At 43.0% G+C, this 24,159-nt stretch overlaps 2 long non-coding RNA genes across 2 annotated transcripts in view; one reads left to right on the top strand and one right to left on the bottom strand.

Moving 5' to 3' along the window:
* LOC310838137 overlaps nt 1–24,159 on the top strand; it is a 44,628-nt gene that overhangs the window by 3,976 nt on the left and 16,493 nt on the right. The window lies entirely within an intron of this gene.
* Nucleotides 5,064–7,547, bottom strand: LOC310838327. The gene is made up of 2 exons (XR_014560930.1): nt 7,424–7,547; nt 5,064–5,162 (listed from the first exon to the last, which is right to left on the bottom strand). It is a non-coding gene; the product is annotated as an uncharacterized lncRNA (long non-coding RNA).

Raw genomic sequence — 24,159 nt, forward strand, 5'->3', positions numbered from 1 at the left:
AAGAGATTGTACATCGATGGGAACTATATAATTGTATTTAAAGATATTCCTATAAGACTGCTGAAACGTAGAGAATCATATAAACCACTGGTGCAACTACTAAAAAAAAATAGAATAGACTTTCGTTGGGAATTCCCGGAGGGGGTTTCCTTCTTTTATAAAGGAGTTAAAAGAAGGCTGACAAGCCCCGAAGAAGTAGGAAAGTTTACAAGAAGATACAAAGAACTTCAACAAGGAGAGGAGGAGTCGAAAGGAGCTGAAGGCGGAAGAAGTCCGAGGGTGGAATTAGAGCTGGGAGAAGAGGAAGATCGGAGCGAAAGGAAAACAGAGGAAGAGGAAGAAGACGAAGAAGGAGAAGAACCAGAGAGACTTTAGGCAAAACAAAAAAACAAAAAACTAAATTCAATAAATTCAATAAAAATGACATTAAAATTATGTAGTTGGAATGTTAATGGGATGAACGATAAGAAAAAACGGAATGGAATTGAGCGTTTCTTAAAAAAGAAGAATCTGGATGTCACATGTTTACAAGAAACGCATGTGGCGAAGAAACACAGAAAAATCCTGATTAATAAGAGGTTAGGGAACGAATTCATCTCCTCAGACAAAGAGAAAAAAAGGGGAGTTGTATTATATATTAAAAGCAAAATTGAGGCACACGAATTATTTAAGGATGAGGAAGGAAGAATAATTGCGGTACGTATAAATTGGCAAGGCGAAGTATTGATAATAGTGGGGATTTATGCCCCTAATGGGAATAAAACAGAATTTTTTAGCTCATTGGAAGAAAAGTTATTTGAATACATGGACCAAAAAATCATACTAATGGGAGACCTGAATGATGTGGTTTCAAATGAAATGGACCGACTAAGAAACTCAAAAAATAGAGATGGTAAATTACCTAAGACATTTTTCACACTGACTAAGAACTGCAACCTTATCGACATATGGAGACTGAAACACCCTTTAGAGAAACAATTCACATATCATTCAGAGCCGAACCAGTCATTCTCAAGATTAGACCAAATATGGATATCGAATGAACTGTCACCAAGAGTTAAAAAAGTTGAAATCCAGGCTAAAGTTATATCAGATCATAATCCAATCGAAATGGAGATGAAGGGAGTGGAAGAACGAACCTTTAGATGGAGATTAAATGATAACCTATGGGATGACCAAAAATTTGTTGAAAGAATTCGGAAAAAACTAGGGGAATACTTCCTAGATAATCTCGATAAAGGGGTGAAAACAAGTACGGTATGGGACACAAGTAAGGCTGTAATGAGGGGCCTCTTTATCCAACAAAATGTCTTGAAAAAAAAGAATAAGGAAAAGAGGTTAAAAGAGATTTTGAGACAGATTATGGATAATGAGCAAAAACTGATCAAAAAGCCGAATAATGAAAGAATAATGCAGGAAATAAAGTCCCTCCAAACACAGGTTGCAATTATAATAAATAAGGAAGTTGAGTGGAATATTAAATGGTTAAGACAAAAAAACTTCGAATTCGCCAATAAGTCAGGCAAATGGCTTGCGTGGCAAGTCAAAAAGAGGAAGGAGCAAAATACAATCAACAAAATAGTAATAAACGGAGAAGAAACAACTGACCCGAAAGAAATTAGAAAAGGGTTCTTGGACTTTTATGAGCATCTTTACAGAAATAAAGAAAGGAATAACAAGAAAAAGATAGAAAGATATTTAAAAGAAAAGATGGTGAAGAAGATGTCATCAGAGGAAAAAGATCAGCTAAATGCCCCAATTTGCAGAACAGAGATAGAACAGGTGATAAAAGAACTGAAAAGAGGAAAGGCACCGGGCCCAGACGGGTTCACACCGAGTTACTATGAGGAAATGAAAGATACATTGATAACACCACTAATGGAAGTAATGAATAACATCTTAAAAGAAAGAGACATGCCCGGTTCGTGGAAAGAGGCCTTTATAACAATTATCCCCAAACAAGACTCGGATCTAACTCAAGTTAGGAACTACAGACCCATCTCCTTATTAAACACGGACTACAAGATCTTTGCCGGTTATTCTAGCCAAAAGATTAAAAAAGATATTAACAAGGATGATACATGAAGATCAGACGGGCTTTCTCCCGGGTAGGTTAATAAGAAACAATACAAGATTCATAATTAACCTTATCGAATATCTATCAGATAGTCGCGATAAACCAGCTAGCCTAATCTTCATAGACGCGGAGAAAGCCTTCGATAATATAATTTGGGACTTTATGTTTAAAAATTTGGAGGTAATGGAAGTGGGACAGGAGTTCTTAAATGGTATAGGGGCAATTTACACTGAGCAGAAGGCGAGACTGATAGTTAATGGAGTTATTACTGAGGAAATAAAAATTTCTAAGGGAACGAGGCAGGGCTGCCCGCTCTCACCGTTGCTCTTTATAGTAGTCCTAGAAGTGCTGCTGAATGCAATAAGACAAAACAAGCAAATTAAAGGGATAACATTAGGTTCAAATGAGTACAAAGTTAAAGCTTATGCAGACGATGTGGTTTTAACGGTGGAAGAACCTATAGAAAGTATAAGGGTGATTCTGGACGAGATGGAGGAATTTGGGAAACTCGCAGGATTCAAATTGAATAAGAGTAAGACAAAAATGATCGTTAAAAACTTGGATCAGGATAAGGCTGCAATAGTACAACAACAAACTGGAATTGAGGTTGTTAAAAAGATAAAATACTTAGGAATCTGGATTACCAACAAAAATATTGACCTATATCAAAACAATTACATCCCGGTCTGGAATAAAATTAAAAAAGATTTAGAGGTTTGGGCCAGAATGAAACTATCATTCTGGGGAAGAATATCTATGGTGAAAATGATGTTGTTACCCAAGCTGTTATTTCTGTTCCAAACATTACCCATACTAAAAGGAACAAAAAATTTTAAAGAATGGCAAAAAGCCATCTCTAGATATGTTTGGGAAGGGAAGAAACCCAGAATTAAATTTAAGTTGTTGACGGATGCTACAGAAAGAGGGGGCTTCGCCCTACCAGACATGAGACTTTACTATGAAGCGACATGTTTGTGTTGGATGAAAGAATGGGTTAAGCTGGAAAACAGAGAGTTATTAGATCTTGAAGGGTACAACAACAAATTTGGGTGGCACGCATACCTATGGAAGGATAAAAAAAGGGTGCACAAGGGGTTCACCAGTCACATCTTTAAGGGCCCACTAATAGAGGTCTGGGACAGATATAAGAACATATTAGAGCCGAGAACACCACACTGGCTTTCTCCCCAGGAGCTAACAAGCGTTAAGAAAGTTAATATGGAAGAAAAGAGGGGGAAGTATGGAGAAATGGTCATAAATGAAGGAGGGAAGTGGAAAGTTAAACCATACGACCAGGTCAAAACGCTCACACAGGGGTGGCTCCACTATTTCCAGATAAATGAGATGTTTAAAGCAGAGGTGAAGGAAAGGGGCTATGAGGAAAAAGAATCAATATTTCAAAAAGAGATAATAAACAGTGAACATAAAAACCTCTCTAAAATGTATAAAATACTTCTGGAGTGGCACACGAAGGATGAGGAGGTGAAGTCAGTGATGGTACAGTGGGCGAGGGATTTCGGGTATAATATTCAAATGGAAGACTGGGAAAAGCTTTGGAGAGTGAACATAAAATTTACGGCCTGTATGTCACTTAGGGAAAATGTGATGAAGATGCAATACAGGTGGTATATGACACCCGTGAAATTGGCCAAGATGTATAAGGTAGACAACAAATGTTGGAAGTGCAAACAAAAGGAAGGGACATTTTACCATCTATGGTGGGAATGCAAGAAAGTTAAAAGTTTCTGGGAGGAAGTGTACAATGAAGTGAAAAAGATGTTAGGTTATACTTTTGTCAAAAAACCAGAAGCTTTCTTACTTTGCATTATGGGAAAGGATATTAGGAGAAAGGATTACAAACTCTTCCAGTACGCGGTCACGGCAGCCAGAATTGTGTTAGCTCAGAGATGGAAGCAGGAAGAAATCCCAATGGTGGCAGAGTGGAGAGCAAAATTAACAGAATACGCCGAGCTGGACAAACTGACAGGGAAAATAAGATACTTAAAAGATCAAAACTTTATTGAAGACTGGGGGAAATTCGTGGGTTATCTGGAGAACAAATGTTTTGTAAATACAACGTTAGTGGCATTTAAAGAGGCTTTGTAAAGAGCTAACAAGTATTGTTTAATTGAAACAATGTAAAAAAGGAGGTACGAATGGCAATATGAAAGGATGGAATGTGATTCTAAGACTCAAACACGAATGAATGTCAACATCGCTGAAGGAAGCCCAAAATGATAAGAAATGCCGAAATTCGAATATAATGTATATAATGTATATTTAATCGAACTCAATAAAATTTTAAAATGCAAAAAAAAAAAAAGAGAATAGCATCTGTAGAGAAACCAGAGACTAGAGCTGAGGGAAGTCGGGGGAGAGAAGAGGGGGGGTATTTTATGTGGGGGAGGGGGAATGGGGGGATCAAGGATGATATGTATTAAGACAATATGTTTTGTTTAAATTCTTAATAAAAAAAATTCATTAAAAGAAAAAGAAAAGGAAATACGAATTGGCCCCACCCCATAGCTTGACCAATTACAGCTACGAGCGGTTATGAGCTAGGTGGAGTCATAGATGTAAACAAAACACAAAAAGCACTGTAGACTCTCTCACACTGACCAGCTTCTGTTTTGACTTGAAATGTTTGCTTTGGGCTTTGTTTTGGGTACATGAAGGGAAGAAGTGGGATCAAAATGGCGCCCACCTGAGAGGTGCTGGAACTGTACTCTGGCATGCTGAAGAAAAGCACTGGTGGGAAACCCTCCACAAATACAGAAGACTGCCCACATCACACAGTCAGGCTCCAATTTGTGGAGGGAGATGAGGGTGATTGGGGTGGAGACTGTGGGTTTGGCTCCCCCCAGTAGGTCTGCATCAGAAGGTCTGTTATTTGAATTGTGGTGCCATGAGGTCCCTGGATAGATCGAAACAATCTTAAGAATAGAATAGGAAAATCATTCATTACAGAAGTCAGTATTGCAGCACGTTATTTTCTCTCTATTTTCCGCTGTCAATTCCTTTCCACAGTCCTCTAGCGATACTCCAGAGCCACATTCTTTGTAGTATTTCATCAAGTCACCATTTTCTTTTGGAAAGAGAAAGAGAAGTATTTGTGTTAAGAACAAGTACGGAGAGAATGTTACCGAATTTGTCCATAGCAAATGAGGGTACATTTAAAAGGACAAAGTTTACGCCACATCATTAAACTCTTCCAAAGGGTATAACTGGAACGGAATTTCAAACTGATTTTGCTAAAACTGCTAAAATGTCAATGTTAAATTAGAGCTAAAACAGGTACAAGGTACATGTCCAAATAAAGCAAACCCTTAAATATCATAATCTCCACCACTGTTTTTCCTTTTTTTTAATTAAATTTGTATACCGCCCTAAACCTGCAGGTTCACATGATAAAATCACAATATAAAAACACAAAATTGGTAATTAAAATAAAAACAAGAACAACACAATAACCCCCCCCCCAAAAAAAAACATTTTAAAAGGGGATTGAATGTCAGTCAACCAAAGGACTGGTTAAAGAGGAACGTTTTTGCCTGTCGCCTATAGATGTACAGTGGTACCTTGGTTCTTAAACACCTTGGTACTCAAATGCCTTGGTTCCCAAACACCAAAATCCCTGAAGTAAGTGTTCCGGTTTTCAAACGTTTTTCAGAAGCTGAACATCCAATGCAACTGTCAGCTAATGTTTCCAGGGCACCTGCACCAATCAGAAGCTGCACCTTGTTTTTTGAACATTTCGGAAGTCAAACGGACTTCCGGAATGGATTAAGTTTGCCACTTCTGTTTTTGCTATTTATTTTGCGTTTTTGTTTTTGAGGCTTTTTCGGTTAATTTGTTTTTGTGACTGTGTGGAACCCAGTTCAGCTACTGATTGATTGATTGATTGATTGATTGTGTGCCTGCGGAAATGGATAAAAGCCCCCCCATCCAAACCATGACTATCATCAGTGCAGGTAAGAAAAGAAATTAATTTTAATTTTTATCACCTACAATACTGTCTTATTTATGTTATAGTCATTGTTGATTGTTGATTATTGATCATTGATTATTGCTTTCATTTTTTGGATCAATGGTCTCGTTAGTAAAATTCATGTTAAATTGCTGTTTTAGGGTTTGTTTTTAAAAGTCTGGAATGGATTAATCTGTTTTGCATTACTTCCTATGGGAAAGTACACCTTGGTTTTGGAACGGACTTCCAGAATGGATTAAATTTGAGAACCAAGGTACCACTGTATAATAAAGGCACGAGAAGAACCTTCTTGTCTATGAAGGATTCCAAATACAGTGGTACCTCTGGTTGCATACTTAATTTGTTCTGGAGGTCCGTTCTTAACCTGAAATTGTTCTTAACCTGAAGCACCACTTTAGCTAATGGGGCCTCCTGCTGCTGCTGCCGCGCCACCACCACCGCGCGATTACTGTTGTCATCCTGAAGCAAAGTTATTAACCCAAGGTACTATTTCTGGGTTAGCAGAGTCTGTAACCTGAAGCGTATGTAACCTGAAGCGTATGTAACCTGAGGTATCACTGTACCTTTTCCTGAGAGTATAAGATACCAGTTAGTTCCCTGTATGGAAGTGAGAGCTGATCGCCGAAGAATTGATGCTTTTGAATTCTGGTGCTGGAGGAGACTCTTGAGAGTCCCATGGACTGCAAGAAGATCAAACCTCTCCATTCTGAAGGAAATCAGCCCTGAGTGCTCACTGGAAGGACAGATCATGAAGCTGAGGCTCCAATACTTTGGCCACCTCATGAGAAGAGAAGGCTCCCTGGAAAAGACCCTCATGTTGGGAAAGATGGAGGGCACAAGGAGAAGGGGGCGACAGAGGACGAGATGGTTGGACATTGTTATCGAAGCTACCAACATCAGTTTGACCAAACTGGGAGTCAGTGGAAGACAGGAGTGCCTGGCGTGCTCTGGTCCATGGGGTCACGAAGAGTTGGACACGACTAAATGACTCAACAACAACAAACAAGCCTTACTTTTCCTGCTACTCCCCATTATTTCATCTTCTTAAGTGTGTATGTGTAATGCCCTTTTATATAACAACAAAGCTGACATTCAAGGACCTTGTGAGGCAAATCTTTTAGTAATTCTGCCTCGCAGTTGTGTACAGGGATGGCCCGGGACGTTTTGCTGTTTGAGGCAATCTCACCCCTGTGCCACCTCTCCTACCTCCTCTTCTGCCACCACCTCTCTGATGCGCCAATGGTGTCAGTAAGGTGTGGGGTGGACAGGGCATGTCACTGGGAGCACAGGTACGAGCGCAGAGGAAGAGGCATGGCTGCAGAAGAGGAGAGGGCAAGTGGCACAGTCCTCAGACCCACCTGAGACAACTGCTTCTTTGGAGTGATACAGCCATGAGTCCTGACCCACCCCTCACCATGATTTCACAACAGAGTCCACCTGTTTGAAACATCCAGTCATCCTAGTCCAGCATACACAAAGGAGGACTATAAATGGGACAGAAACATTACCTGAAAATATTTTTCCCAATACACAGACGTCCCCATTACACTTCCCATCGCTCAGTTCGCATGGTTCGTCAGGATGATTGGAAAAGCATTTTCTGCATCTGACAGCATCCACTGTAAAAGACAGACATGTTTGTTTGTTTGTTTGTTTGTTTGTTTGTTTGTTTGTTTGTTTGTTTGTTCCTGCAAGCACTGTCCTTACTTTAAAACTAATTAAATCAGGGGATTTGTTAAGGGATGGGCCAAGGGCTGCAAATCTTGGGTCTTGCACACAGGCCCTGCTAATTTTATAACTTCTCCCCTTTTTAACAGTTTTCTTTCCTAATGAGCAGCTGCTGCACTGCAAAGCAAGCACTGGTGAAATGCCAGGCATTCCCCTCTTAATTGGATGAATTAAGATACATTGGATACAAGCCTTCACACACACTTCACAAACACACATGAAAAATTTAATTATATCATGAGCAGGCAGCCTGACTCACCTCAGCCGAACTTACACCAAGTCAAGCTCTCACTCCATTTCCCCCAGTTTTGTCCCCAGAGTCTCAGGATGTTTCATCTTCTTCTCCTTGAACCTTTTGACTGGAGATGCCTGGTGGGGGGATTAACCTGGGGTTTTCTGCATGGAAGACACGAGCTCTAACACTTCTCTTAGGGACCCCATGGTAGGAGGTTTCTTTGCTCACCCACTTCAAAGTGACATCCATTCTTCTACTGAAAGAGCCTGACACCAGAAGCTCATTCCAATATGGAGTCACTCTAGTTCAGTGGTTTTCAACCAGTGTGTCATGGGACTATGGGGTGTCTTGAATGATGGTCAGGGGGGCTGTGGGCAACACTAGCCTCCATCTCTCTTTCCTTCCCAGTTCCATTCCTCTGCTTGCCAAAGGCTTGTGCAACTGTTTGTTGCAGCAGCCCTGGCTACAAGCTCCCCAGGCGAATGGTGCTTCTGGAGCTGACTGGGGGTGGTGGTTGCCAGGAGCTGAGGCAGCCTCAGAGTAAGCAAGCAAGTGTGTGAGAAGCCCAGCCAACTAGCACATCACTTTGGGATAAGGGTGGCCCAGTGATGGGGGGGGGTGGCTGCCTGTATGACAGACAAGTGAGGAGGCACCTCTCTTTGGGATAGGGGTGGCCCAGTGATGAGGGACGGCTGCTTGGAAACCTCTGCTTTGGGGAAAGACTATCTCAAGGAAACACTGAGGAGATCAGACGTATGGTGGCGGTTTGTGCTCCACTCCCTGATGAAGGACAAGAGATTTAAATTGAAAAAGAGGGCATATTGTTGTCAGTAGAACTAGACTCTCATGTAGCCTCAGCAGCTGCCTAAACATTCTGAGTGCAGGGACTACGCTTGCCTTTCAGAAATTGTCCTTGCTGAATCTCCACTGACGCACACAGCTAACATGTGACAGAGCTCAGAAAGGAGTTGGGGGGTTTCTTACCTCCAGGCTTGAGGCAAAGCAAGATACAGAACACAAGCAGGCAGACCTGAACCACACGTAGGCCCTGATTATCAGGAAAGAAGCTCTGTCCCATTGATACCCCTTTTGTATGAAGAGGCAAGTTCTGAAGTCTGGCAGATGAGAGACCACTGGGTTGCAAGGCAGATCAGGCCTCCTTGGAGTAAGTGGTAGCCGCAACTCAGCCTCTGGTAAGGTGTGACGAACCAAGCTCAACACAGCAATTATATAAGGCCAGAAGAAACCTCATTGGCTTCTCAGGACACCTGGAAGTGATGGGCTTGAAACATACAAGCCGCCTCTGGAAGTATGCTCCCCTGATCGGTTTGGAACATAATGCACTAATGGTTTAGAACAATCTACATGGGCTGATGATTCGGCTGAATGCTGTACCAAATGTCCCAGACCTCAGAGGGCACCTGATGCTATCATACAAGGAAAGAGTTCTTGTTCCTTTCAGTGGTTTTTTTGTCCACCTTCATATTTCTTGGTTGATGGAGTCACACAGGATCAAAGCTGGAGCTGATGCCCATTAGTGGGCAGAGATGGAAAGTTGCCTGGTTAGTCAGCTGAGTGAGGCTATTTCTTCTTGCATGTTAACTACAATGACTTGGAGAAACATCCTAATATGCTAGGGTTGTGATAACTGATCTCATTCCTTAAGAGTTCCTCAACCTGCTGAGAGCTAGGAGCTTATATTCTGGAAAGTTCTCCTCCATAAGTGGCCCCTCTGTATTAACAATCTGCAGGAAAGTCTCTTGCAAGGCACACGTGCAGCGGGAGGCCCCATTACAGAAAGTACGCCTGAGGATAAGAACAGTTTCAGCTTAAGAACGGACCTCCAGAACGAATTAAGTTCATAACCAGAGGTACCACTGTATTGGCCTCTTATAAAATAACAAGGCGATGTGTAACAATGGGTGCTAGCATGTCCTTGGCCCATAGTTTATTTATGTGGTTCATAGCATCAGTGTAGTTAGCATAAGTCTAATATAAAATATGCCTTTCAGTGATCTATGAGGGACGCGGGTGGCGCTGTGGGTTAAACCACAGAGCCTGGGACTTGCTGATCAGAAGGTCGGCGGTTCGACTCCCCGTGACAGGGTGAGCTCCTGTTGCTCGGTCCCAGCTCCTGCCAACCTATCAGTTCAAAAGCATGTCAAAGTGCATGTTATCTATGACCCTGGTGTAAACTCCTGTCTAAGAAGTGACCTTGTAGATACAAGCAAGCATCCTCACCCATTAATGCTTGCCTTACTAAGCTAATTACTAATTACTAGTATGCTTGCATACTAATCTGGTGCTGGCCAGCAAAATTTAATGATCACTCTCCTGTAAGTAGGAAGCAGACTTATCACGGAGAATGATATTCATTTTAAGATACATTTATTATTCAGGAACCGTATAATTAACCAGATGGTTTTCCAAAATTAAGATCATGTCCCCTCAACTTCAAACTTATCTGTATAAGAAGAATGTCAAACAAGCAGGAACGAGCATCAATAACCAATGATTCAAAAGGATTTTTAAACTTTAATAAACATCTTTTTAAAAAAAAAACAATAACCAATGATTCAAAAGGATTGAGGTAACAGATTATTTGCTGACTCAGGCAGACGTTTCACCCCTCCATAGAGAGTACTTGGCCCCAGAGTGTGCTTAAACCACACATTATCAATAATTAGGTAGCTCACAAGCCCCAATGCGATCCCCTCTCTGCTCTGTTTTCAAGGATCAACCCTATGCTCATACCCTATGCTCATATATGAACCTCATACCAAGGAACGGGTAAGAGGCGCTATTGCCTTGCTGATATAGGATTTGGAATGCGAGAGTTTAACTCTCACATTAGGCACCAATCTCTTATCCCTGGCGTTGGGATCTGCTTCCTTCCTGATTAGGTATGCCACCTCAGTCCCTTATTTTATTCTACTTTCAGTATGGCTCTGGGGCACACTGTCACGCTCAACTTTTCAGGCTTGAGTAGTTAGGACTCTCTTTTCTCTCTATAATTAAGGTGAGTATTTACTCAAAAGGCTGTATTTGTTGTATTGATAATGTTGCTGTCTCTTTTCATTTCATGTAATAAACCAATCTTTCTTCATGTCTTTGGTGAATTAGCTTATTAGGCATACAATATTTTTTTTTTACAGAAACACATGCTGAATCTCCACAAAAGAACCCAATCTTCTCAGAGTGCCTAACAGTGGACAATTAACATAGAAAGCTCTCTGCTAGCTCTCATGTTGGTGTGTAGATCACATAAGAAAGGTATTCAGTTGCAAATCTCCATTATTTTTGAGTTGGTCTTTTGTTCCCTCTCTCAGGCGACCAAGGAGACAGGTATGAAAATGATTCTCTCTAGAAACACAGCCTCAGACTGTAATGGAGGCTACAGGAGAGGCAGAGCTTTGTTTTCACTTCTATATGAATTAATGTCATATGTCTAAGATGCTGTACCTGTGCTTGGATAAACACATGGTAACTCTCTGGATGTAACATTATTGTTTTGAGTGTCTGTTTTGGAAGAGGTTCTGTTAGTAAAGCTTTTGAGCCATGTGTTTGGACATTTGGACAATTTTTATTTCAAGAAAAGTCTGATTTTATTCATCATTACAGAAGTGAGTATAACAGCATGTTGTTTTATATCGTTTTTTTCCATGGAAAAATTGTTCTCCACATAGGTTATTCCAGGAAGTGCATGATCTGTGGTATGCAATCAAGTCACCATTTGCTTTTGGAGAGAGAAAGAGAAGTATTTGTGTTAATAACAGGAATGAAGAGAATGTTACTGAATTTGCCCATAGCAAAAGAGAATACATTTAAAAGGATAAAGTTTACTCCACATCTTTGATGGATCTTTGGTCTGATCCAATGTGGCTCCTACTGAGCGCTTACAACCATTGAAAAGTCAGGAGACCTGACCCTCCTCTACATCCTGTCATTCTAGCCCAGCATATGCAAAGGAAGACTGAAAATGGGACAGACTCATTACCTGAAAATTCTTGCAAAAACGTACAAACTTCTCCGGTACACGTCTCCGTACTCACATCGCATGGTGTTTCGTGATGATTTGAAGAGCATTGTCTGCATGTCAGAGCATCCACTGTAAAAGACAGACAGGTTTGTTTGTTTGTTTGTTTGTTTGTTTGTTTGTTTGTTTGTTTGTTTGTTTGTTTGTTTCTCCCTGCAAGCACTGCCCTTACTTTAAAACTCATTAAATCAGGGGCTTTGTTAAAGGATGAGCCAAGGGCTTCAAATCTTGAGTCTTGCACACGGGCCCTGCTAATCCTAACACTTCTCCCCTTTCTAACAGCTCTCTTTCCCAATGGGCAGCTGCTGCACTGCAAAGCTTAGTGCTGGTGAAACCCCAGCTGTTCCCCAGAGTGACAGCCATTCTTCTGCTGAAAGAGTCTGACACCAGAAGCTCCCTCCAATGTGGAGTCACTCTAGTTCAGTGGTTTCAGCCAGTGTGTCATGGCACCTTTGGGGTGCCTTGAATGATGGTTGGGGGCAGGCTGTGGGCAACACTAGCCTCCATCTCTCGTTCCTTCCCTCCCTCTTCTGATGCCCTCTTGAATCTCTGCCTCCCAAAGGCTATATGTTGCAGCAACCCTGGCTGCAAGCTCCCCAGGCGTATGGTGCCTCTGGGGCTGACCAGGGGGTGCTGGTTGCCAGGAGCTGAGGCAGCCTCGGAGTAAGCAAGCAGGTGGGTGGGGGAGCCCAGCCAGCCAGTCCACTAGTCCTTTTTGTTGGGAATGGACAGACAAGTGAGGAGGAAACACTCCACAAGGGAGGGTGTTCAAAAAGGGGTGAAGGGTGGGCTCTTCAGCCAAGGGGTGGCATAACTAGGCTCCTGAGGCTTGGAGCCCATTTCCTCACAGGGGAGCCACAGAAAGAATGTAGTTGATCAAGGGAGCCATGGACCCAAAAAGCCAGGAAACCTCTGCTTTGGGGAAAGACTATCTCTAGAAGGCACTGAGGAGATCAGAAGGATGGTGACAGGTTGTGCTCCTCTCCCTGACGATGGACAAGATCAAATCAAATTTTATTAAACGGTCACAGACCAGATTTACTCGTACAGCTAGTCAGCAAAAGATAACACCGGAAAAACAAAGGTCAATTTCAATACAGATTAGGCCATAACAGCAATTTAAGATTAGACAGCATAAATAAAATTAAATATTTGCCTTCGCCTGCATATTGACATTGGAAAGCTCTTGTTTCCTGCGCCTAATAGCAGCTACACAGAATTTGGCAACATTGATCGTAATTTCAGGGACCTTATCTTCTACCAAGACTCTCATACATAGGAGTTCTGGTTCATTTTTAAGCTTTTGTAGAACTGGGGCAATAAAGGTCAGGCGTAGGTCCTCGTAATAACTACAGTGCAACAATACATGCAGACTTGTTTCCACTTCCAATGAGCCACATGGGCAAACACGTGACTCATATGGTTTGCCCTCATATCTGCCTAACAACAGGGCAGAGGGCAGAACGTTGAATCTGGCCAGGGTAAAGGAATGTCTGTACTTAGGTATTCGTAAATCAGCCAGATAATTTGCGGGTGAGAACCCTCTCCCAAAGTCTCTAATTGTGGCATGTTTATCCATTTTGCCCATATGACATTGCAGCTCTATGTCCCTAATGCGTTGGAGCAGTTGACTTCTGGCACTCTCATATCCTGCCGCTATCAAGATCTGCGGGGAGAATCCCAAGCTTCTTATCTTTTCAAACAGGGAGGCTTTCCAGGTAGAATGAAAGGTGTCTAAGAGTGTTAAGGGAGCCAAACCGGCCGGGGGGAAAATAAGTTTTAACCAGTAGTGTATTTTAGAATCCACAGCCATGCGTTAACAGGTGGTTGTCCAACTTCTAAGCGGACAGCTGTATTAGATACACAAGGGGAGATCCCCAATATACACCGATAGAATTTTGTTTGAAATGCCTCCATAGGCGCAAAATTTTTAAAACTGCAGGCCTGGGATCCATAAGTGAGTTGTGGGAGTATTTTTGCAGCAAAAACCTGGGAGGCCGCCGGAACGTATTTTCCCCCTTTCCCATAAAAGAATCTTGTAAGGGCTTTATTGGCCCTTCCTGCGTTGGCAATGGCGTTTTTCATCTGTTGGTGCCACGAGACCCTTTCCTGAAAAGTTATTCCCAGGTATTTGAAAGTTGCTACCTGGTCAATAGGTTGACCATTAATTCTCCATTTGTGTTTCCTTCTTTTTTTTGAGAACACCATAATTTTAGATTTGCTGTAATTTATTGATAGTTGTTCCGCTTGACAATAGTCAGCAAGTGATCTCAAAAGCTTCCTCAAGCCAACGCAGGAAAAGGAGAGTAGGACTGTGTCGTCCGCATACAGAAGCACCGGGAGGGGCATACCTGCCAGTTTGGGAGGGTGGGCATTTTCTTTCGCCATATTTACTGCTAGAGAGTTGATATAAAAATTAAATAGCGTTGGCGCGAGGACACATCCTTGTTTAACCCCATAGTGTGTTTGAATTTCTTTAGTTAGATGGCCTGACCGATCACATCTTACCCTCACCCTGGTGTTTTCGTATAGACCACGGATAAGGCGTAATAAGCGTTTATCTATGTTTGTAGCGCCAAGCTTTTCCCAGAGTCTGTCCCTTGGTATTAGATCAAAAGCCGATTTAAAATCGACAAAAGCTGCATATAAAGACCCCCCTTTTCTAGAGTATTTGTCTGCCAGGTGTTGAAGGACAAGGGCCTGGTCTATAGTTGAACGTTTTGCTCTAAAACCAGCTTGAGCTTCTGATAGAATATGCTCTCTTTCCATCCACTCCACCAATTTATCACATAAATGAGCAGCGTACAGTTTGCTAATAACGCTTAATAGACTGATTGGTCTATAGTTAGCTGGCTCAGTTCTGTTTCCTTTCTTGAATATTGGAATGATGATGGCTAAATCCCAGCCGCTTGATTTATACTAGTGAACAAGGCGGCTAGCACAGGGGCCCACCACTCAACATTTGCCTTAAGAATTTCTGGTGGGATATTGTCAGCACTCGGGGCTTTCCCTGATTTAAGAGATTGAATAAGGCCAGTAATTTCTTCTGTGGTTACAGGGGGCCATTCCTTGCCAAATTCGCTTGAAGCAGGAAGCAGAACTGGGGCCAGTTGATTTGATGAATATAATGAGTGGAAATAGGCCTCCCATGCTCCAGCGGGTATAGAGTATTCGATTTCAATCGGGAAGTCTCTCCAGCTTTTTGCAATTGTTTTCCAAAACGTGGCAGAATCTTTCTTTTGGGAGGCCTCCACTCGGCACTGCCATTCCTTCCTTTGTGCCTGGAGCTTTTTCTTGTTAATCAAAGCTTTACAACTGCGTTTTAACTCAAACCAGTCTAATGGTAGCGAAGGTAGGTTCACTGATCTATAGTTCCTGTACTTATCCAGCAGGAGGCGTTTCATAGCCATGCATTCTTGGTCGAACCAAGGTTTGGATTTATTAGAGTGTAGAGATTGCCGTGGCAGTTTTTTGTTGGTCAGATAAGGTTGAAGGGACGAAATCAGTTCCCGGAACATGTCTAATCTAGCCTCAGGAGTTGGGGAATTAACGAGGTTCTCCTTTCTAGCAAGAAAAGTATCTGAGTGAAGTCTTTCCGATATTTCATCACTCAATTTGCTGGACCATTTAATGCGCGAGTATCTTAGCTCCATGTTTTTGAAACATGGGGCTACAAGTTTATCAGAGCAAAATAAATCTTTTCTTATATCCAGTATTAAACAGAGCGGTAGATGGTCGCTGTCAACCCTCTCCACCACTTTGTATTCCCGTGCTCTGCTCAAGAGGTTAGATGACACCAGGACGTAATCGATAGTGGAGGCTCCCATGTTGGATATAAATGTAAATTCCCCAACTCAGATCCAGATTGTTGGGAAAACGTAGAAGACATAGGCCTGCATAGTTGCAGCCCTTGTCTTTTGAGAGCCTAGGGGGAATAAAATGGGCTTCTTCAGAAATGGGAGGTACGTCATGGAAATGGGCATATAACGCCTTGTCTGATTGGCCAATTCTGGCATTTAAATCCCCAGCCAGCAGCACTGCCGCTGCAGGAGTTTGATTCATTAGCTCATTGACATATGATTCTAGCCTATGCCAGATGTTTTTGATAAGCTGCTTGCCTCTTTGGGGAGGGGCATATATATTGATCAATAGAAGTGTGCAATATCTGCATTTCATTAATAATGCCATGGCCACACTACTCAGAGGCTCCAGCTCGACGAAAGATGCTCTCAGCCTTGTGGATATTAGAATGCCTAGCCCACTCTTAACTCGTCCCCCTTTGTTGCTTGGTGAACCTGCGAGCGAAAATGAGGCAAAACCATTTACATCTAAATCCCCTGTTAGCCATGTCTCTTGCAGGAAAACTATATCATGATCTTGAATAAAATTGACAAATGATTGGTCAGTCGCCTTGTTGAGCCAACCAGCAATGTTCCATGATAAGAATTTAAGATTGGCTTTATCACAGTCGAGTCTTTGTCAATTATTAGCTAACGTACTTTTAGGGTTTGTCACTTTGTGTATTGGTCGCCTATCGTCTTTGTATGACGGGCTATCCAGCCGCTCTATGATTTCAATAGGTGGATGCAAAGTGCTCACGTTTGTGAACACCAGATCTTTATTATGCATAAATTCCTTCTGTGGATATTCTGTTGCGGCCTGATTTTGGCCCAATTCTGTATCATCTAGGTATCTCATTTTGTCCCATACGTCTGGTGGGGTCACCTTAGGGATATTTCTCCTTCGGCGGGGGGGTGATGGACTGCTCTCCTTGGAGGGTGGCACATTCTCTCTTGGTGGAAAGTTAATCTCCGCTTTAATCTGAAGGTTACATGTTGTGGTCTTTTTTTGGTCCCCCTTAATAACCTTGTTGCCTGAAGCTCTCTCGGCCAGCTTATCTCTTAGCTTGTCTAGTCTTCCCAAGATGTCAGTTTGAATTAATGGTGGGAACATCCAGAATTGGTCAATTAGGATATTTTCTTCCATAGTAAAGGAATCCTCACCTTTGCTCACAAGGCATTGCGGATTCTGTTTGTCAGGCCAGAATTTTGAGAGTTGTTTCCCCTTTCTAGGATTTGCCTGCTTAGTTTTCAAAAGGGGGCCCAAAGGAACCTTATTTTCAAAGAGCCTAAGTATTGTTATCCGTGCTTTTAAAAAGGCAGGTCTTGACCTAAAAATAAAGTTGGCCAGGTTCTGATCCCTAAAATTGGTCAGTGCTCTCACTGAGTGACCATCATAATGTAGATATTCCACCGAGGTGATATCATTAGACTTAACCATTCCTGGCAGTATGTCATTTAGGCTAGATACAAAGTTCATTATTCGCTGTTTCCCTGTAAGGAAGCCCTTAGGCTTCAGGAAGTTCATGAGTACCAATTTTTGGGGGTTTAGGATCAAATTCCAATCTCTTTCCTGACTAGAGGCTTGCCAGGTCTGAAGGGGGGTATCATCTCTACTAAACGCTTCCTCTTCCCCACTGTTCGATTTGCTAAATGTTTTATTGTCTTCATAGGTAGAGGCCTCTACTTCAGCAGCATCAGGTTTATTAAATAGTTGGTTATCCAGGGACTGAATTGTTACTTCTGCCTTCTCACTTGCTACTGGAGTCAGCCTTGGCGAGTCCTCCGTAGCTGGTTGCTGTGTAACTATCTTTGTTTCTCTCTTTTTACCCTTCTTTTTACTGCCTCGTGTGGTTGACTTATTTGGGGCCGAGGGAAGAAGTTTAAACAGTTTCTGCCAATGTATGTTTCGATTACTGCGGGCATACTTGGCTTTCCTTGTTGCTTTGATATTTTTACTTTTCTTCACTTTTACCCCTGGGTTATGTCTTTGCAGATTCTTATTTATTACTGGTTTGTTCGTCCCCACTAGCTCAACTGTTTTATGTTCTTGGGGCATATCACTTAATTTTGTCTCTTTTAATTGAGGTGTGAGGTTTTCTACTAACGTCAGCAGTAGCCCATTTGTTATTGTTAGATAGTTTTTTATGTTGGCTAGATCAGTACTTATTGCTAAGGAATAATCCAAAGGGTGGCCGTCACTCAATTCTGTTTGAGAGTATTTTGAAATAGGTATCTGGTTTTGATGGGTTGATGTAATTTCTTCCGTGGGCAACTGTTCCTTAGTAATAGAGGTATTTCCTTCCTGAAGTTCCTCGGCTAAAGCTAGTTCTTTCGCTAGGCTGTATGGGGAGTTAATATTTCCAGTATCTTGATATATCTCTTTAAAATAGGACGTCCAGTCAAGAACAGTTAGAGAGGGGGGTATTACTTCATCAAGAATTGACTCTTTTTGTGGACTCTTGCCCTCCTCCATCTTAGGAAAGTAATTTGTGATTTTGCTTTGTCTTTTACCAGGGCCCGGGGGGCTAATTGCCGAGTCAGGCAGTATACCCAACTCCTTATATGTTCTTCTAGTGAAAACCATGGTAAAAGTTGTCTTGATATAGAGAGAGGGCAGTTTACCCCAGGTGCGAGTGCCTTAAATTGGGGGGCAAGTGGGGATATCAATCTATATTCCCACCTGCTCTCTGCAGGAGCTTCCTGATGTGCTCATCAACAGCCTCAGTCTATTTCTCTGTTTTGAGTTCTCTGCTTTTAGATCTTGGCGATTGTCCTAAGCCTATAGTTTCACCTCAATCATGCGACCAGCGCTGTTTCACAAATGCTGCAACCTAGTCAGAATATGATAATAAAACAATGCTGCCAAAGGGGCAGCAATAATAAAATGGCTAAGAACTACATTAGAATTAAAATTGCCTTATTTAGGCAATTTATGTGCCGCTGGAAAAGGATAATAGTGGAGTTTGGCTATAGCGCATGTACAGCTATGATAACCTTGTATTTCGGGCCCAAGCTTAGTCTTTAGAGGCCATCTCCCACCGCCCTATACTGAACGAAGGATATCCAAGAGCCCCAGAAGGGAAACTTTCTGTGGGCTGGTTCACTGATTCCTTCTAAGCAGTCTTTCAGAGTCTTTCTAAGCAGTCTTTCAGAGGCCTACCACATAAGGCAGGGCACAGAACGATATCTTGCTGAAGCCGGTTTTCCAAACCTCCAGAGGTTCCTGTCCGATACACTGTTGTAGAGTTATTGTGTAAATTAAAAACTTCCTGTAAAAAAACAACAACTCAGGATGCCTTCACCAGGGGTCTCTGAGAGTATAAACGCTGGTCTCCTCAGAACAGTTTGTTAAAATGAAGAGTCTTTCCAGCTAATGCACTTCCTCTTCAGCTGCGAAGCAGGAATGCTGTCCCCAGCTAGTTCACACAGCCCCCCAGCTGGGCGGGGGTCAATCAATCAGTTCAGTTAACCCCCGAATCCCCAAGCTTTATCTTTCTCTGTGTTCAGCAAAGCTGGGAGACTATGGGCCAGTCTCAAAGCAGGGCTCACAGTCGTGTCTCTCCTTACCCTCCTTCTCCAGGCACCGTTGGTCGGGTAAGCAGTTCAGTTTTGTCTTTAGACCTCTTCTCTCTCTGCTCTCAGTTCAGGCAGCAGCGTTCTCTCCTCTCTGGCAGCCTTGACCAGGCAGCTGATAAGGAGGGAGGGAGCAGGCTAGGACAAGCTGAAGACAAGCTGGGGCAGGCTGAAACTTGCAGAGCCAGCAGGAATTATAAAAGTACTCAGAGTCTTTAAAATGTTTTCCGTTTGTTAGAAATTGGCATCCGGAGGGCAATTAAGATAAGGTTTTAAAAGAATAAAAGTGAGCGCCGGAGAGCGTGACTTGCCTCGGCGCCATCTTGGCTCTTTTCATGGACAAGAGATTTATAATGGATCCAAATGGTTTCCAGAGAGTGGTAGGGGATGCTTTATCCCATGTTGATGGCCTTTCAGCTGATTCCCTGGTGGCCCACTGGAATGCGGAGTTAACCAGGGCTATTGACTGTTTGGCTCCGAAGCGCCCTCTCCGATTGCATGGAGCCCGGAGAGCCCCGTGGTTTTCCACGGATCTGAGGGCAATGAAACAATCGTTGAGACGGCTAGAGCGCCGGTGGCGGATAACTCATTCCGAATCTGATCGGACACAGGTTAGAGCTCAACGTCGAGCCTACCAAGTGGGGATAGCGACGGCGAAGAAGAATTTCTTGACCGCCTCTATTGCATCTGCAGAAAACAGCAGCAGGAGACTTTTTCAGGTGGTTCACAATTTAGCGGAACCACCTGTAACATCGGGGCCCAGTACGGGCCACATATTCTCCTGCAATGATTTTGCAAAGTTTTTTGCAGATAAAATCGCTCAGATTCGGGAAGAAGTAGACTCCACCATGGGAGCAGGGCCAGGGCGGGAGAGTACTAGAGTTCTGTCTAGTCAAGTTGAGTGGGATCAATTCCAATCTGTTACCTCCGAGGATGTGGACAGGCTGCTTGGACGAGTGAAACCAACCACCTGTCTCCTGGATCCTTGCCCATCCTGGCTTATAAAAGCTAGCCGGGAAGGACTGGGTGATGGGCTTCGTGGGGTGGTAAATGCTTCCCTCCGTGAGGGAGCCTTCCCAGACCCACTGAAAGAGGCGGTTATTAAACCGCTTCTTAAAAAACCATCTTTAGATGCGGCCACAATGGCCAACTATCGCCCAGTCTCAAATCTTCCATTCTTGGGCAAGGTGATAGAGCGAGCGGTTGCCGAACAACTCCAGGCACGCCTGGAAGAAGCGGACCATTTGGATCCCTTCCAGTCGGGATTCAGGCCTCATCATGGGACTGAAACTGCCTTGGTCGCACTGGTTGATGATCTCCGGCGGGCTAGGGACAAAGGTGAGAGCTGTTTCCTAGTTCTGCTGGATCTCTCAGCAGCGTTTGGTACCATCGACCATAACATCCTTCTGGACCGTCTTGAGGGGCTGGGAGCTGGGGGCACTGTCCTACAGTGGTTCCGCTCCTTCCTCCTGGGCCGTGTTCAGAAAGTGGTGGGGGGGGATGAGTGTTCAGACCCCTGGGCTCTCACTTGTGGGGTGCCTCAGGGTTCTGTCCTCTCCCCCATGCTTTTCAACATCTACATGCAGCCGCTGGGAGAGATCATCAGGAGGTTTGGGCTGGGTGTTCATCAGTATGCAGATGATACCCAGCTCTACCTCTCTTTTAAATCAGAACCAGTGAGGGCAGTGAAGGTCCTGTGTGAGTGTCTGGAGGCGGTTGGAGGATGGATGGCGGCTAACAGATTGAGGTTGAATCCTGACAAGACAGAAGTACTGTTTCTGGGGGACAGGAGGCGGGCAGGTGTGGAGGATTCCCTGGTCCTGAATGGGGTAACTGTGCCCCTGAAGGACCAGGTGCGCAGCCTGGGAGTCATTTTGGACTCACAGCTGTCCATGGAGGCACAGGTCAAATCTGTGTCCAGGGCAGCTGTTTACCAGCTCCATCTGGTACGTAGGCTGAGACCCTATCTGCCTGCGGACTGTCTCGCCAGAGTGGTGCATGCTCTGGTTATCTCCCGCTTGGACTACTGCAATGCACTCTACGTGGGGCTACCTTTGAAGGTGACTCGGAAACTACAACTAATCCAGAATGCGGCAGCTAGACTGGTGACTGGGAGCGGCCGCCGAGACCATATAACACCGGTCTTGAAAGACCTACATTGGCTCCCAGTATGTTTCCGAGCACAATTCAAAGTGTTGGTGCTGACCTTTAAAGCCCTAAACGGCCTCGGTCCAGTATACCTGAAGGAGCGTCTCCTCCCCCATCATTCTGCCCGGACGCTGAGGTCCAGCGCCGAGGGCCTTCTGGCGGTTCCCTCATTGCGAGAAGCAAAGCTACAGGGAACCAGGCAGAGGGCCTTCTCGGTAGTGGCGCCCACCCTGTGGAACGCCCTTCCAGCAGATGTCAAAGCAATAAACAACTACCTGACATTCAGAAGACATCTTAAGGCAGCCCTGTTCAGGGAAGTTTTTAACGTGTGATTTTACTGTATTTTTGGTTTTTATGGAAGCCGCCCAGAGTGGCTGGGGAGGCCCAGCCAGATGGGCAGGGTATAAATAATAAATTATTATTATTATTATTATTATTATTATTATTATTATTATTATTATTATTATTATTTTGAAAAAGAGGACATGCTGCTCTCAGCAGAACTGGATTCTGATGTAGCCCCAGCAGCTGCCCAAACATTCTGAGTGCAGGGACTACGCTTGCCTTTCAGAAATTGTCCCTGCTGAATCTCCACCGACGCACACAGATAACATGTGACAGAGCTCAAAAAGGAGTTGGGGGGTTTCTTACCTCCAGGCTTGAGGCAAAGCAAAATACAGAACGCAAGCAGGCAGACCTGAGCCACACGTAGGCCCCGATTATCAAGAAAGAAGCTCTGCCCCATTGATACCCCTTTTGTATGAGGAGGCAAGTTCTGAAGTCTGGCAGATGAGAGACCACTGGGTTGCAAGGCAGATCAGGCCTCCTTGGAGTAGGTGGTAGCCGCAACTCAGCCTGTGGTAAGGTGTGACGAACCAAGCTCAACACAGCAATTATATAAGGCCAGAAGAAACCTCATTGGCTTCTCAGGACACCTGGAAGTGATGGGCTTGAAAGATACAAGCTGCCTCTGGAAGTATGCTCCCCTGATCAGTTTGGAACATAATGCACTAATGGTTTAGAACAATCTACATGGGCTGATGATTCGGCTGAATGCTGTACCAAATGTCCCAAAACTCACAGAGGCCACCTGGTGCTATCATACAAGGAAGGAGTTCTTGTTCCTTTCAGTGGGTTTTTGGTCCACCTCCATATTTCTTGGTTGATGGAGTCATACAGGATCAAAGCTGGAGTTGATGCCCGTTAGTGGGCAGAGATGGAAAGTTGCCTGGTTAGTCAGCTGAGTGAGGCTATTTCTTCTTGCATGTTAACTGCAAGGACTTGGAGAAACATCCTAATATGCTAGGGTTGTGATAACTGATCTGATTCCTTTAACAGTCCCTCTGTTTTTAAACCACACTCAAATACACAGGTCAGAGTTCATGCCGTTTGTTTGTTTCTCCGTGAAGCTTTTTTTTAAAAAAAATATTATTAGATTTTCCATAATTATAACAAAAACCACAATGCAGAATAACACACAAAAACGGGGGGGGGGGGAATACATCAATTAACGAAAGAAGAAAAAAGGAACAATAAACAAATAAACAATAGCAACAAACTTAATTCTTTACAAATCCAACCTTTTAAACATCTTGGTTGACTTCCTCTAGTCGCTCCCTTCTGAGTTTCCTTGTACTGTAGTTAAAAGTAACAGCTTTCCAATATCATTGTTAAACTAAAACATTTTCCGGTTATAGTCCATCTTATTCACTTTTCTTAACATTCTAAGTCCCATTTATTTAATTATAACTTAATTTAATCCTAGGCCTATTTGTTTCATTCAAGTAATTTCTAATTTTTTATATTACAATATTTATTCAAAGAGTCCTTAAATTTCCTCCAGTCCTCTTGAAACTCCTCTTTTTTCTGGTCACGGATTCTTCCAGTCAGGTCAGCTACCTCCAAAATGTCCATCATCTTCATCTGCCAGTCTTCCACTGTTGGTAGTTCTTGTGTTTTCCAATTTTTAGTAAGTAATATTCGGGCGGCCGTTGTGGCATACAAAAATAATTTAACATCTTTTTGGGCAATTCCAAACCTGTTATTCCAAGAAGAAAGGCCTCTGGTTTCTTAATAAATGTATATTTCAACATTTTTTTCCAGTTCATTATAAATCTTCTCCCAGAAGTCTTTCACTTTGGGACAAGTCCACCACATATGGAAAAAAGTACCTTCTTTTTCTTTACATTTCCAACAAAGGTTATCACTATTGTGATAAATCTTTGCTAGTTTTACAGGGGTCAAGTACCATCTATACATCATCTTCATAATATTTTCCTTTAACATCATACGTGCAGTGAACTTAACCCCTTTCTTCCATAGCCTCTCCCAATCCTCCACCATTATATTATGTCCCATATCTCTTGTCCAATCAATCATAACCGATTTAACTTCATCCTTTGTATGCCACTCCAACAACAAATTATACATTTTAGACATATTCTTAACTTTCGTATCTAACAACTCCGTTTCCAATTTGTTTTTTTCTGTTTCAAAACCATTTCTCTTATCCATCTTATATAATTCATTAAT

The sequence above is a fragment of the Podarcis gaigeae genome, assembly GCF_964106915.1.
Source record: "Podarcis gaigeae genome assembly, chromosome: 2".
Lineage (NCBI taxonomy): Eukaryota > Metazoa > Chordata > Lepidosauria > Squamata > Lacertidae > Podarcis > Podarcis gaigeae.